Below are 6,377 nucleotides of genomic sequence, written 5' to 3' on the forward strand. Positions count from 1 at the left end.
GGAATAGATGAAGATGAAAAGAGGGAGAAAGAAAGAGAGAAACGGAGAGAGAAAGAGGGAGATATGAAGACGAGAATGGTGGTAGTGATAGAGGTGATAGATTTTACAGAGAGGGAAAAGATAAACTGAAGAAGAAGAAGATGAAACAGAGGTCATGAGAAAAATGAAAGAGGGGTAGGGCTTTTGATCGGTCAAGAGAATTTTTCTTGGTTTGAATAATTTTGACTTATCGGCGTTAACTTTACCGTCAGGTCAAACTAAAGAAAGGAGAGTGCCTTTTTCTGGAGTGGCCTTTCAACCAAAATTGGAGATTTAGGGGCGCCTTTAAAGGATTTAACCAAAATGGGTGGACTATAAAATCTCCCTTCATGATTTACTTTTTGTGTCAACTTTTGATCTCTCATGGCTTCATCTTCTACTAATTTTGCTCAGGTTCTTCTTATATGCTTTCTCTCTCTTCTTTGCAATTCTCTCCATACCCTTGCAAATCTCCACAAAGCAAAACTCTTCACAGATTCATTGATCTTCTCTCAAGACTTGAACAACCAAGAAGAGAAAACCCCAATTACAACTTACTTTGAAGTAACCAAACCCATAAAAGTTCCAAAAACAAAACCCTGTTCTTCTCTTGTTCTTCAACATGATTTTGGTTATACATATGGAAAACCACCTGTTCTTGCTAATTATAAACCTCCTTCAAATTGCCCATCTCAAAATTTCTCCAAAATTGTTCTTGAATGGAAAGCAACTAGTAAGGGAAGACAATTTGATAGAATTTTTGGGGTTTGGTTAGGTGGTGTTGAAATTCTTAGAAGTTGTACAGCTGAACCTAGATCTACTGGAATTGTTTGGACTGTTCAAAAAGATATAACTAGGTATTCTTCACTTCTTAGAAATCCACAACTTTTAGCTGTTTATTTGGGTAATCTTATTGATTCAACTTATACAGGTATTTATCATGTTAATTTAACTTTTCATTTTTATCCATATGAACAACAATTTCATAATAATCTTCATCATCATCCTGAAATTGAATTCCCCCCAGCTGATTTAGTCCTACCCATTTCTAGAAATCTTCCTCTGAATGATGGGTTGTGGTTTTTGGTTAATAATTCAACTGAAATTCAGTCAAAACAGTTCAAAATACCTCAAAATGCTTACAGAGCTGTGCTTGAGGTTTATGTTTCTTTTCATTCTAGTGATGAATTTTGGTATGGGAATCCACCAAATGAGTATATAATTGCAAAGAATCTTACTAATACACCAGGAAATGGACCTTTTAGAGAAGTTGTTGTTAGTTTAGATGGTAATGGTGTTGGTGCCGTTTGGCCTTTCACTGTGATTTATACTGGAGGAGTAAATCCCCTTCTTTGGAGACCCATCACAGGAATTGGGTCGTTTGATCTACCTTCATATGATATCGAAGTTACGCCATTTTTAGGGAAGATTTTGGATGGAAATGATCATGAATTAGGGTTTGGTGTTACAAATGCATTGGATGTATGGTACATTGATGCAAACTTACATGTTTGGTTGGATGATAAGAGCGAGAAAACTGCCGGAAACTTGATAAACTATGGGTTCCCACCTCCTAAAATCTCTGTGATTTCCAAAGAGAAAGGTGTTAGTCAGTCTTTTCTTACTACAGCAACTCGGTCCATATCTTCATCTGGTTGGGTGAATTCATCTCATGGGAATATAACTACTCGTTCGTTTCAAAAATTCCATTTTACAAACTATATGAAGTTTATTGGGAGTACAGATTCTCAGATTGTGAATCAGAATATAGTTTGCGATTACCATGTCCATGCCAATCTCCCGTCCAAACATTCATATTCAGTTGAACGACATCAAAATTTTCCATTATATTTACACACTGAAACAATTGATCAAGGCGATGGTAGGTCCTTAATGGTTGCAAATGTCTCATTGGGATTCAATGAGAATGGGTTTAGACATTTATCAGGGTTCGATTTTGATGTAAGCAATCTTGAAAACTCACAAAATGGACAAGGTTTGATATTGGTAGAAGGAAACTTAGTAAAAAGTGGAACAGGAAGTACTCAACAATTATACGACTACAATCATGGTGCAGATGACTGTTATACGTGGAACGTGAGCAGTACAGACTACAGAATCCTTTATAACATTGCAGGAGATATTTGCGAAAAGGATGAACGATCTATATCAAGCTACTGAGTCAATATATTGAAGCGGTTGTTTTAGCATGGAGGAGTATCTAGGAACTGATTTGGGTGCCAAAAACAATAGAGTCATGAAAAGGATTCCAACTAGTTACATTCACATGTTCTTTGCTTCATTGGAACGGACACCGTGGTTGCTCCCAACCGCCAAGAACCATGTAATATTTGACGGTCATATTCGAATTTAGTTCCATGGACTCATCAATTGTTCTTCATTTTGTTGCTCTGAAAACTATAAATCTTCTGAATGAACCTTGTCATAGTTCAAACCAATGTATTCCCCCATCGTTCACGCTACTTCCGCGATCTTTTTTTTGTCTGTCGAAAACATAACTTGGAATTAATAAAGCGAAGTCTTATTACGATACAAATGGGAAATTAAAAATACAGTATCATTCCAAATTCTATCTCCTGCATGAGTTCTAGCCTTTTCGCTAACTTGTCGGCTGGATTGTTCTGGGACCTGTATATGTGGGAGAACGTGATATTGTGAAACTGAAAGATTAGTTCCCTTATCATTTGAACATGAGGCGGGATTGCCACTGAATTCTGTTTGTTGCATCATTGAGGTGATTGATGGGCAGCCTATCTCAACTCTCTCCCTACTTGTGATCATCAAAGAAGAGGTTTGTCGTTTCCAAATCGATGTTCTTTTTGCAGGATGGAGGAAGAGACTCTAGAACACTTATTTTTCAGATGTTCCTTCTCGACAAATATTTGGAATGACATTACTTCTTCTCTTAGTAATGTTTGGCTTCATGCTAATCTTACCAAAGACATCTTCGACAACTTAACTATTCATACAACAAGAACCATAAATAGCTTCATCAAGTTTGTTTCTCCTTTTGCCATTTTTGGAGCCTATGGTATGAAAGAAATAGAAGAATTTTCGAGGACGAGGACAAATCCACTGCAAATGTTATAATTTCCATCAAAGTACTTGTGCATTTTTGGAGTGTTAATGAGCCTTGGTCCTCTTCCACCATTTTCTCGGATTGGATTTTCAATTGGGATGCAATAATTCATATGTAATTTTCCTTGTTTTTTCAGTGTTTTATTTTTTCAATTTGGAATTGCAACTTTAGCAATTCTTGAATACAATTCTACTTTCATCCAAAAAAAAGAGTCATTTCCTATTTGGCCCCCTACTTTGTGACCAGCTTCCTTTACGGTCTTTGTTTTCCGTAAATTCAAATATGGCCCCCTTTTTAATGTACATGTCATAACTACCCTTCCTATATATATTTTTTCAAAATAAAATTAAATAGAAAACATGATTTCCACCTCACTTCCACCTCACATCTCTCTCCTCCTCACATCTCTCTCCACGTCACCTCTCTCTCTCACCACCTCACCTCTCTCTCTAACTCACCTCTCTCTCTTTCTCTCTCCAACTCACCTCTCTCTTCTTCGACGAAGGTCGTCGGCTGAAAAATTTTCCGGCCGGCGACCTTCAAACATTAAAAAAGAAACTCTCATCTCTCTAAACACTACAACGACCTCGGTCTGTTCACAAGGTCTGCTCGTGGTCTGTTAGAGAGAGAGATGAGATTTTTTTTTTATGTTTGAAGGTCGCTGGCCGGAGAACCTTCGTCGGAGAAGAGATAGGTGAGTTGGAGAGAGAGAGGTGAGTTGCAGAGAGAGGTGAGGTGGTGAGAAAGAGAGGTGACATGGAGAGAGATGTGAGGCGGAGAGAGATGTGAGGTGGAAATCATGTTTTCTATGTAATTTTATTTTGAAATATATATGAAGGGTAGTTATGACATATACATTAAAAAGGGGTGTCATATTTGAATTTACGGAAAATAGTGGGCCATAAACGAAGCTGGTCACAAAGTAGGGGCAAAATTCTATAGTCATTTTTACCATCTCTCTCTCTCTCCCTTGAATCCTTGTCTAGAAAGAGGGAGTCAAGGCCACCCCAAGTATTTAGGAGGCTCCAAGTGAATCGGGACTACAAGGCATGTTAAACAAAATAAACGAAATTTCTAAACAAAAAAATAAATGAAATTTCCAAAAGTGTTAATGTTTATGGAAGGATTTGAATCCTTAACCTCTTGCATACAAACTAGACTAGCCATTGAGCTACATCCAAAATCATGTGTTAACTTTGTTCAGAATATAATTGTTATTTTCAAACTGACGTACAAAATCCACAAAATGAGGTCCTTCACTATATTGGGACGCAAAACGGTCCCTTTGGTGCCTCTAGGTCCAAACCGCCCTCGGAGGGATTGAGAGATTAGAGAGAGAGAAAGAGTGATCAAAGCGAAAGATTACAGAGAGGGACCTGTGAGAAAGAGAGAGAGAGAGAGAGAGAGAGAGAGAAGAGAGAAAGGGATGAAGATGAGAAGGGTGTGTTATAAAGAAATTTTTAGTCTTCTTACCCGGGAAACACTTCTCGTTACTTGTTTTTACCTACAAGTAGCTCCTACTTGTTTTTACCTACAAGTAGCACACCGTTGTAACAGATAAAGAAACTAGGTTTCCTCCCCGTCCTACGGACGGGGAAGATCCCTCTTGGCTAACGCCTGAGAAAATAAATAAATTTAGATTACAACATTCTTGGAAAGAGAATAAAGAAGATAATGGAGAATAAATAGGGAGAGATATTAACCAACAGTTGTAAATCTGACTGAAAATGGTGAGGGAGAGAAATACGTGGGAAGGAAGTTAAATGGGAGAGAAATACGTGTGAAGTTAAATGGTGAGGGAGAGAAATACGTAGGTAGTTATGTAGGGATATCCTAACCACTTTTGGTCGTTTTATACTATTACCCTTCTATTTTGAAGGGATTTACACGAAAAGGGATTTTATAACAACCATTAGATGTGATCTTTATGAAAATCCCAATAAAAATAGACGGTCAGACTTATCCCCTGAATAACCAACTGAGCTGTTTTAATATAATAGATGTTCCGTACGGTAGAGATTAACCATCTAAACTAAAATAAAGAATCCGAAGCTAAATTGTTCTATCTCTTACTCACATAAGTCTCTTTTCAATCCGCTTTTTCTGAGCCTTGCTTGTTCCAGTCTTTTCACACAATGGACTCCTAAAAATTGATTTTTATGTCAACCCAAATGGCCACAAAATCTACACTGAGCCCGCAATAAGATACAAACAGCAAGTCTGACTCAAGTAGAATCCCAGAACCAATTTGAAGAAAAAAAAAAAAGCAAGCCACCACCTAAGAATAGAAGATGAAAATAAAACACTCGACTGTAACGGAAATAATTTGTCTTCGTGCAGGTTCATGTTGTTAGGAAAAATAACCTAATTAACTTGTTCAGGAATATGAAGATAAACGATGCGAAAGTAAAAACAGAGACACCAAGATTATTTAACGTGACAAAAAACCACTCCCAGATAGAAGGTAAAAAAAATCACGAGACCTAGTCCAGAAATCTTCCACTATGATTAAATAATGGGTTACACAATTCTTCACCAAGCCTATGGTGGATAAACCAATTGTTCAAGATGTGTGGAAACACTCTTGGATAACAACTCTTCCCTAAACAAATAAAGGATTAACCAATTCTTCATCAAAACTATGGTGGATAAACCAAACAAGAATGGAGATACAAAGATTTCTTACTACCATTAGGGTTTGAACAAATCCTAGATTACCAAAGGTTGAAGAAGATAACCACAAACTAAATTGCTTCACAAAATTAATAATCTTCTTTTCTTCAAACCAATTTTCTTCTCTTTCAATCTCTCTTAAAAGAACCGCTTTAGAAATCTCTCACATCTTGAAGACTTGGTTAAATCCTCTATTTGTTTAGGGAAGAATTGTTATAGAAGAGTGTTTCTACACATCTTGAACAATTGGTTTATTCACCATAGATTTGGTGAAGAATTGTGTAACCCATTATTTAATTATAGTGGAAGATTTCTGGACTAGGTCCCGTGGTTCTTTTACCTTTTATCTTGGAGGGGTTTTTTGCCACGTTAAATAATCTTGGTGTCTCTGCCTTTATTTTCACATCTTTTATCTTCATATTTATGAACAAGTTAATTAGGTTATTTTTCCTAACACATGTGAGACTATTTTTCTGACTTCCAAACTATCTTCATGTTTTCATCTTCCCAAGGCTGCAAGAAAAGGACGGATTGAAGTGGAACTATTTCCTACTGAATTTTGTCGGGAAATACTAGGTTTCACAAG

At 36.9% G+C, this 6,377-nt stretch overlaps 1 pseudogene across 1 annotated transcript; it reads left to right on the forward strand.

Moving 5' to 3' along the window:
* The first annotated feature begins 388 nt into the window (after positions 1 to 388).
* LOC147548601 (peptide-N4-(N-acetyl-beta-glucosaminyl)asparagine amidase A pseudogene) lies at positions 389 to 3,270 on the forward strand (annotated as a pseudogene). Its single transcript, XR_015237082.1, has one exon. The product of XR_015237082.1 is annotated as a peptide-N4-(N-acetyl-beta-glucosaminyl)asparagine amidase A pseudogene (transcript).
* Positions 3,271 to 6,377: the final 3,107 nt, after the last annotated feature.

The sequence above is a fragment of the Eschscholzia californica genome, unplaced genomic scaffold (assembly GCF_041429995.1).
Source record: "Eschscholzia californica isolate CP2 unplaced genomic scaffold, dmEscCali1.0.p SCAF_3, whole genome shotgun sequence".
NCBI lineage: Eukaryota > Viridiplantae > Streptophyta > Magnoliopsida > Ranunculales > Papaveraceae > Eschscholzia > Eschscholzia californica.